Here is a 10,412-nt window from a genome sequence, read left to right on the forward strand (position 1 = left end):
GCTGAGAACTTGGTCTTGGGAGTCCTGAGCTGATACTCTTCAGAGCAGCGAGAATAACTCTGCTCCTCAGGCTTGCAGAACGTTCATTTTCCCACCAAGTCTTCTCGCCAGCCCTGGAGTTTTGATTTTATACTAAACACAAAAAGAATCCATTGGGAAGACAGTGCATGAGACAGGCAGGCAAGTGATTGGCATGTAAGGGCCTTGGTCTGGCTTCCCCTTCAGAAGGGCTGTGGAGGAGTACAGTAGAGAAAGGGAAGACCAGGAGAGACCTAGGTAGGGATGGAGGCAGCACAGCTGGAACTGAGATCGGAAAGCAAATCCAGAGTATTTTCCAATAGGTGGACAGGAGAGGAAACCCATCAGCCTCCTTAGCAGCAACTACCCAATGCTTCCTCTCACGCAGAGCGAAACAGAGCAAGTCTCTGACCAAATCAGAAACTTTTAGGTTGAATGACTTGAAAGTCTTGCTTCTACAAAGCAAAAGAGTATGAAATCAGTAACTTCACTGGACCAAACAGGTGAGAGAGTTTCCAAACCCGGCCCTTGAAGAGGCTGCACAGACACAGAAAGGTCAGGTTTGCTTGTCATCCCATAATTCTTTGTAAGACAAACCCAAGGTTACTCCATTTCCAAAAGGAAAAACTTTGATTGTAGTAAATAAAAAACAAATATAAAGATTGGTGTTTCAGTGATTGCTTGGGTACTCATTTTGCTTTATACCTACTTAAAGAACAAAAGGAAACAATGACGACGACAACAACAACAACAAATCTTTTATAAACACTACTGTTCAAACAGTGAAAATGTAAACTTTACAAAAAGCTTCTCTACTGTTTCTTTAGACGTTGCAAATCTAAATTTATTTAAATTTTTGTTTGTTTTTTGGTTTCTTTTTTTAAAGATTTATTTATTTATTTACTTTTAATAATATGGGTACACTTTTGCTGTCTTCAGACACACAAGAAGAGGGTATCAGATCCCATTACAGATGGTTGTGAGCCACCATATAGTTGCTGGGAATTGAACTCAGGACCTCTAGAAGAGCAGTCAGTGCTTTTAACCGCTGAGCCATCTCTTCAGCCCCCAATATTTTTGGTTTCATAAGACATGGTTTCTCAGCCGGGCAGTGGTGGTGCACGCCTTTAATCCCAGCACTTGGGAGGCAGAGGCAGGAGGATTTCTGAGTTCAAGGACAGCCTGGTTTACAGAGTTCCAGGACAGCCAAGGCTACACAGAGAAACCCTGTCTCGAAAAACAAAAACAAAAAACAACAACAACAACAACAAAAACAAAAAACCAAAAAAAAGACGCTAAGGAGAATCAGAACCAACAAGAGCTCTCAACCATTGACTCTGCCCACTGTTTTCCTCTATGAAACAAGACAGCTTTCCTTTACACGCTTCTCTCATTCTCTTGGCAGACAATTTCCCTGCTTTTTCATATGTAAAAGGTCCCTGGGGCGGGGGGGCAGGGGGGAGATGGACGACCATCTGATTAATTTAGCTCCACACATCTAGTTTTTAATCTAATCTACTGAGCATAAAATGCATAGGGTAAATATGGCCATAAGAGTTTTGTGTTGGCTAGTTTTAGGCCAAGTTGGCACAAGCTGGGGTCATCAAAGAGGAGCGAACCCCAATTGCGAAAATGCCTCCAAAAGATTCAGCTGTAGACAAACTTGTAGAGCATGTTTTAAGTTTGTGATTTATGTGACAGGGCCCAGCCTATTGTGGGTGAGGCCACCCCTGGGCTGTGGTGCTGGGTTCTACAAAAAAGCAGGCTGAGCAAGGCAGAGGAAGCAAGACAGTAAGCAGCACTTCTCCGTGGCCTCTGCATTGGCTCCAGCCTCCAGGTTCCCTCCCTGTGTGAATTCCTGTTCTGACTTCCTTTAATCATAAACAGTGATGTGGAAGTGTAAGCTGAATCAACCCTTTCCTCCCCAACTTGCTTTGGTCATGGTGTTTCATTAGGGTGACAGCAGCCTTGGCCAAGACAAGTATGATCTTGTGAGGGCTAGTGAAATAACTCACTGGGAAAAACACTAGCTGGCATGTTTTAACAGCTTGAGTTTGATCTCCAGGACCCACATGTAGGAGAGAATGTGCTCCTGCAAGTTGTCATCTGAATGTCACACATGTGCACTGCCATATGTACACTGTCATATTGCACTGTCTCATGTGCACTGTCACATGTATACTGTCTCATATGCACTGTCTCATGTGCATTGTCATATGTGCACTGCCACATGTGCACTATATATGCTCACTGCCACATATGCACTGTCACATGTGTACTCTCTCATGTGCATTGTCACATATGCACTGCCACATGGGCATTATATATGTGTACTGTCACATGTGCACTGTCATATGTGCACTGCCATACGTGTACCGCTGTATGTGCACATCCCAACAAATAAAAAAATACAATATTATTTAAATTTTTCCTGAAAAGAGTTTGCTTTTGTTTGTGAAGGACAATAGTCCTGTATTTATATGTGCTTGTGACTGTTCATGTGCGTGTGCATATCTGTGTGTGTTTTGGGGAGGGGTTCATTGACTCTATGAATAGTGTTCAACTACCTAATGTATATCATAGTCCTGTATGTTTTTAGTTCTCATTAGTTCCATCTACAGAACATTTTGAAATGTATTGCTTCAATCCAGATTTGTAATGTTTGTGTTACTACATACTGTAAATATGTATTTTGCACACACTAAGACAAACAGGGTAAGAGAAAAATGTTATAATAATATTGTTATAAATGTTGGGAATAAATTAACAATGTCAAAGCTTTTGTTTTTACAAAATATCTATGTGGTAGTCTTAAAAATGACCTGCAAAGGGACCTCATACTAACATCAGAACCTATGAGGACTACCTTAGCGGACACTTTGCAGAAGTTTACTAATAATCTTAGGATGAGAAGATTTTCCCGAGCATATTAGTTCATACTCCTGAATATCCTTATGTGGGAAGAGCAGTGGGTCATGCTTTACTGAGAGGAAGGCCACAGATGGGAGAAGCAGGGGCCAGAGTGATAGAGTGGATAGACACAGGAACAGTTCAGAACCCATGCGACACAGGAGCCACTAAGGCTGAGAAGGGAACCAGATTCCTGCTGGGGCTGCCAAAAGCAATCCATCATTCCAGTGAGACATAAACTGACTTTGGACTTCTAAGTTTCGGAACAGGTCTGTAAAAGAGGATATTTGCTTTGTGTTAGGACACCGTGGATGTTGTAATTATCCACGACCAACACAGACACTAGCATACATAATCCTGGCTTTAGGAGTTAAATCTTATGGTTCCTTATATGTATCCAAACTAGCAGAGAGCTTTCTCTGGCTAGGTATGCTCATGGATGTGGCCTTTTAACTCTGTGTAGCAATCTTTGGCACAGCACCATAATGCTTGGGAAAGGTAGACATCATGTCTAACTACTTCTGTCAGCTTTAGCTTGATCACCCAGCTTTAGGATGGTTTCCCAAGCACTTTGTTTTGGGCCCACCAGATCCTCACACTCCTCTGAGAGGAGTGTGGTGCCGATGGGCAAGGAAACTGATGTTCTACAGCTCTGGCTGTAGCCTCATACCCACAGGAATGTGGGCATTGCCCTCACCAATGAAGTACCCATAAGTATATATTAGGAGTCATTAAAAAATATAGGACAGAGGACGCTCCGGACAATTCCATGTTGGGAAACTGTATATTTTCGTAGAACTGAAGTGACATGAGCTTTGAATGAAATCTTAGAGGTCCAGGATGAGATGAGTGTCCCAGGCTGAGGGACAGTGGTGCTCAGGTTCTCCTGTACAGTTGTCCTGTGCAGTTGTCCTGTACAGTTGTCCTGTGCAGTTGTGTAGTCTAATACACAGCAGTTAGTGGTAGGTGGTTACTTAGGTCCTTTGTCACAAATTTGGTTATAAAAATTATGAGGATAAAACAGTGTTGAAAGAGTATTATGGTGACATATATAGATTCAAAGACCCACCAACTACATTGTCATACAACTGTGTATCCAAATACTCAAGTAAGAAGGCAGCAGTATACACTATTGAGGATCCTAGAGGTGCTAATAAATTGTCTTTATGCAGTTATTTCCAAAGTTGGATTTGCAATAAAATCAGAAGTTATATGACTATATATTCAAATATAATGCATGCGTATGTGTGTATATAGTGTGTATAGTGAGATGATTAGTATGTGTAAGTGTATATATAGTGTATATGGTGTGTGTGTATGGTGTGTGTGGGGGGGGGTGTATGTGAGTATATAGTGTGTATGGTGAGATGGTGAGTATGTATAAGTATATATATAATGTATATGGTGTGTGTGTATGTGTGTGGTGTATGTGTGTATATAGTATTATGGTGTGTATATGTAAGTGTGTATATAGTGTATATGATGTGTGTGTGTGGTGTATGAGTGTATATAGTATGTATGGTGTGTATATGTGAGTGTGTATATAGTGTATATGTGTGTGTGTGTGTTTGTGTGTGTGTGTGTGTGTTTGTGTGTGTGTGTGTGTGTGTGTGTGTGTGTGTGATGCTGGAAATGGAACTTAGGCTTCCACCAAGGTCTATCAGTGAGCCTCACCCCCGGCCCACTAAGATACTGTCATAGTGCCCACAGACTATCAAGTGCCTTCCTCTATCTTGGAAATAATTGTTTACTGTTGGGTTTGCTTTGTTCTAAAAACTGTGAACGTGGTTTTGCTGATTAAGGGATATTGGATTTGTAATTTAAATTATACTTGGCGGTTTAAATTTCCCCATTCACCTGATAATTGGATTTCCAGTGTCTAGATTTTTATGAAGGTTAGGCTGTCAAGCATTCTTAGGGTTTTTAAAGTTTTATACACTCTTTATGGTAATTTAAGTATGCAAGTAAGGATGTCATGAATATGTATTGTAAGGATGAAGCAAATGAGAAGATGCGCTGAGAAATGAGGTCTCGCTCCATAGCCGAGAGCTTTGCTGGTATCCCAGGTGAGATGGCTTTTGGAAAGAGGCATTTCTGGGAATATATAAAATCTAATTTAGAGCCACATCTTAGTTTGGTTTTCACAAACTTCTCTCATAAGAATTACCTGCAGAGCCTATCGCAATGAATAATACACGACTTGACCCCCAACATGCTATTTGCTAATCTTGGGGCCGGTCTCCAAAATCTTTATTTCTGGCAAAGGATAAAGACTGTGCATATCCCCATTCCATGGTACTCAGGCTTGACTGAATTTAAACCCATCTCCCCAGTTCATTTGTGAGAGATCTTAGTGAGCTTTTATTAATGATTTATAATGTGCTTCATTTCTATGGTCAAGAATGACAGAGCAGTTCTTTTCAAACTAATATGTATTAGGAGGTGACAGAGGGCTTAGGAGATCCTTCCTTGTTACAGTGCTTGCAGAGAATTTGATCCCCAGAGCCTGGACTCATATAGGAGTGTGGTGGTACATGGTCACCACGTCCATTCTGGAGAGGCTAAGCCAGGTCCTTGGGACTCAATAGATAGCCTATTCTACTTTGCAAACTCCAGGAGAGTGAGAGGCCCTGTTCTAAGGTAAATGAAAACAAAGAAACAAGAAACAATACAGATGGTACCCGAGGAGTGGCACCTGCAGCTGCTCTCTGCTCTTCATAGCATGTGACTGCATGAACATGCGCGCGCACGCATGCATACACACACACACACACACACACACACACACACACACCACATACCACACACAAGAAAAACACATGCCATACACCCACACCACACCCACATACCACACACACCACATACCACACACTACAAAAACACATGCCATACACCCACACCACACCCACATACCACACATACCACACACATTATACATTTACATCACATAAATATACCACACACATCACACAAACACATACATACCACACATACAGACACAGAGACATAGACACACACATACACACACCACATACTACACAAATTACACAAACACATATACACCACACACACAGACACACATACTACACATAACACACATCACACAAACACATACACAGCACACACACAGCACATATACCACACACATCGCACAAATACATACCACACACACACAAGACACATACACACATGCATGCATACACACATTCTCTGTCTGTCTCTGTCTCTGTTTCTCTCTCTCTCTCTCTCTCTCTCTCTCTCTCTCTCTCTCTCTCGTCTTTTCACTGACTTGGAGAAACCATGTTAAATGCAGAGTTTTGAATTTATAGGTATGCATCTGACTGACACTCCTCAGTTCTGCCAAACTGTGGGGTTCAAACACCACAATAAGTAAAGGAAGAGGGTCCAGGGGTCCCAGGGAATTGAAGATAATTTAAAGAGTTGTAGGCAGATATGAAGTTTTATTCCTTAGCACACTAGTATAGTGGTTAGAATGAAAATGGCCCCCATAGGCCCCCATAGGAGTGTCAGATACAAACCTACAGAATCAAAATCTGAAATTTACATGGTTTCTCCCAAGTCAGTCTGGGTGCATGTTTGATAAACTGTTTAGGAAGGATTAGGAGGGAGGTGTGGCCTTGTTGAAGGAGGTGTGTTATGGGGGGTGGGGAAGGGACTCTGAAGTTTCAAAAGCTCCCTTCAGGCCCAGCGTCTCCTTTTCTTTCTGTCTGCTGCCTTTGGATGAAGATGTAAAGCTCTCAGCTGCTGCTCCAGCACCATGCCTGTCTGCTTCCCACCATGACAGTCATGGATCAATCCTTTAGAACTGTAAGCAAGCCCCCAATTAAATCCTTTCTTTTATAAGAGTTGCCTTAGTCATGGTGTCTCTTCACAGTAACAGAACAGTAACTAAGACAACTGGCCACAGACAGGAGGGCACAGGCACATGCACAGACTGGCACACATAGTTCGAATTAGGCAAATGAGAAGACCTATGCCTCTGACCTTGAAGCTGTATTCATATAAAATCTCTAGGAAAAAAAAGTGATATTCTGCCAGGAAAAACAATATGATTTTATATCACTGTTTACTTTTGGTTTCCCCAGAACCCAGTGTTAGCCATGTTTTAACTGACACATAGCCGTATCAGCACCCTATTATCTAAGCATAAACTGGCCCATTTGGACTTCTGTCCACTTCACAAACTTCCAGGTACTGCCTGGGCTGCCATTGTGAAGGCCTGAGTAGTGTTGTGAGAATTCCTTCCTTAGAGAAACCTAACGTGCCTATCCTCCTTATATGTCTCTAACCACAAACAGTTCCATCTAAGTTCATCCTGGGGAGCCAGTGAGTTTATCGTTCTTATGCACAGAGCATGGATGAAGGGCTATTTACAGGACTGCAGAGAACACAAAGCCAGTCCCAGCATAGATGACATCTGCCCCATAGCCACAAGGATAGAGTCCCTCTTGCATTAACCTTCTCCAGCCTGCATACATGACTCTGAGGTCATGTGCAGTAGGACTAGAATTGCATACCAGTGGCTGGGAAGAGCAGGAAGGAGCAGCTAGAATCTCAGAGGAGGGTCCAATGACCCTCCCCGCCGTCTCCTCTGAGGGCGTGAAAGCCGTCAAAGGCTGGCTTGCTGCTGACCATCTCTTGCAAGCAGAAACAGCTGATTTGGTACAAATGGAAACTGTTTCCCTGGGAGGATTGAGTAGCCAAGCCTTGGGGATGGTTCATAATAAAGACAGAAGGAAACTCAGTTCTCTGAGCACTTGCAGGTACAAGCCTTCAACACAGCCTACCATCATTCCCGACTCACCGCGCTTCCACTATCTTTATTCCCACAGTTTACCATGTGCCCCAAATCACACATCTCAGAAGAAGGCAGGATGAGGGTCAATCTAGAGGTTTCTGAGTGAGCACTTGCCCACTTCACAAGTAGGGGAAACATTTGGTTCTCCGCTTTCCCTTTTGTTATTTAAGATGACCTAGTGGTTGCTCCAGCAAGAGAGATGACCAGGGCCATCTTCTCCGCTTCTGATTCTTTAGCTCAAAATCTTTCCCAAGCTCCTGCTGATTAGAAGTTTATTTCTAACTGAGAAATATCCGTAGGCTCGGACTATAACAGTGAGTGCTACAAGATTCTGGAAAGTCACATAAACAGGGTTCTGGTTTACATAGTCCTCTTTGGGGTGCAGATGGTGTGAGGCTTCTCTGCTTCAGGGTACACTGACATGAACAGAGCTCTATCTGCAGAGCTGAGGCCTTATCCTCAGTATGTTCTTACAGCATTATGTTCCCTGACATCCTGCTATCCTGGAAGGTCTTACCCAGAGGTCACCAGCAATCCCCTGTGCAGGGATAGATCAGATGCACTCCAGAATGAATATGTATTGCTGACATGGGCTCAGCCACGTCAAAAACCCCAGAGCCTCAGTGTCAATGGGAGAGGCAAGACCTTCCCCTGGTCCCAGTCAGAATGTACAGAATCTATCAACCACAGCTTCCTCATGTTGGATTTCTGCAACCTGTGGCTGCTCCCCACAGAGACACCCTGCTGGGATTAGCTAAACCTGCCTCTTTGTTCAGCTGTGTACAACAACCCACCTTCTTGATTCAGAAGTATAAAATAAAAGAGATGAGGTTTAGGCTGCTGCTGGTCTGACTCCATCAGAGCACATGGCCTATCCAGTCCCAGCTTTTCCATCATGTGTGTGTCTGCCCTGTCTTTATTCCTTCTTGGCCCCAGTCAAGTCCAGTGCCATTCAAATCACTGTGGGGCATTTCCCCAAAGCGATCACCCTGAGGTACTCTCTTCATTTCCTATTGCTGTAAAAAGATAGCCAGACAAAAGCAACTCCAGAAGAAAGGGTTTATTCTAGGTTCATAATCCAGGAGCCTGAAGCGGTTGTGCGCTGTTATCTCGCCCACAGCCACAGGCAGACAGAGAAGGGAAGGCACACTCTCAGCTTATTTTCTCTGTTTTTAAATTACTTTTTTTAAAAACATATTTATCTACTTTTTTTATGGGCATTGGTGCTTGCATGTATGTCTGTGTGAGGGTGTCAGATCCCCTGGAACTAGAATTATAGACAGTTGTGAGCTGCCATATGGGTGTTGGGAATTGAACCCGGGGTCCTCTGGAAGAGCAGCCAGTTCTCTTAACTGCTGAGCCATCTCTCCAGTCCCTCACTTCTCTCTCTTTTGTGTGTGTGTGTGGGGGGGGGGGGGGCGGTGCAGTGAACTTTATTGATGGTATTCAAGAGAGTGGGGAGAGCTCCCTAGGCCCTCCTATTATTATAGGGGTCTGGGATGAAAATTGTGAGGGAGATGTTCAGTGTTGGGGCTGAGTTGGGACAGGGACTCCTCAGCAATTGAGGGCCTCTCTCTTGCTCTCAGTGTCCTTGCTGGGAGGGGTGGTCCAGGGCCTCTTACTCCTTGGAAGCCATGTAAGCCATGAGGTCCATCACCCTGATGCTGTAGCTGTATTCAGCATCATACCAGGAGATGAGCTTTACAAAGGTGTCATTGAGAGCAATGCCAGCCCCAGCATCAAAGATGGAGGAATGGGAGTTATTGCTGAAGTCGCAGGAGACAACCTGGTCCTGACTGTAGCCCAGGATGCCCTTTAGTGGGCCCTCAGATGCCTGCTTCACCACCTTCTTGATATCATCATACTTGGCAGGTTTCTCCAGTCGGCATGTCAGATCTACAACCGATACATTGGGGGTAGAAACATGGAAGACCATGCCAGTGAGCTTCCCGTTCAGCTCTGGGATGACCTTGCCCACAGTCATGGCAGCACCAGTGGATGCAGGGATGATGTTTTGGACAGCCCCACGGCCATCACACCACAGCTTTCCAGAGGGGCTATCCACAGTCTTCTGAGTGGCAGACCGTGGCCATGAGCCCTTCCATGATGCCAAAGTTGTCATGGATGACCTTGGCCAGGGGGGCTAGGCAGTTGGTGGTGCAGGATGCATTGATGACAATCTTGAGTGAATTGTTATACTTCTTGTGGTTCACACCCATCACAAACATGGGAGCATCGGCAGAGATGATGAGCCTTTTGGCCCCACCCTTCTGAAACCCAACCCAGGGAACATACCACCCACTATTAGGTTAGGGTCTCCTGCATCAACGAACACAATCAACTCAATCCCTTACAGACAAATCTATGAACCAACCTTACCTAGATAACACCTCATTGAGATTCCCTTCCCAGGTTTCACTGAATCCAATAACCAGCTGCTGCCTCAGAAGAGTCTTATCCTAGGACTCGAAGGAGGTGGATTTCTGCTTTACCTCTTCCACAGTTAGCTTAATGGTTGTGGATTGTTATATAATTTCATCATTTGTAAAATGATGTTGATAATATTTATCTTAGTCTAACCATAAAAATTCACATATAAGATGTGTCTAAGCCGGGCAGTGGTGGCAGCGCATGCCTTTAATCCCAGCACTCGGGAGGCAGAGGC

At 43.9% G+C, this 10,412-nt stretch overlaps 1 pseudogene; it reads right to left on the reverse strand.

Annotated features, from left to right (window-relative positions):
• Gm8365 (predicted gene 8365) lies at positions 9,168-10,018 on the reverse strand (annotated as a pseudogene).

This window comes from Mus musculus, chromosome 5, assembly GCF_000001635.26.
Source record: "Mus musculus strain C57BL/6J chromosome 5, GRCm38.p6 C57BL/6J".
In the NCBI taxonomy this organism is placed as follows: Eukaryota; Metazoa; Chordata; class Mammalia; order Rodentia; family Muridae; genus Mus; species Mus musculus.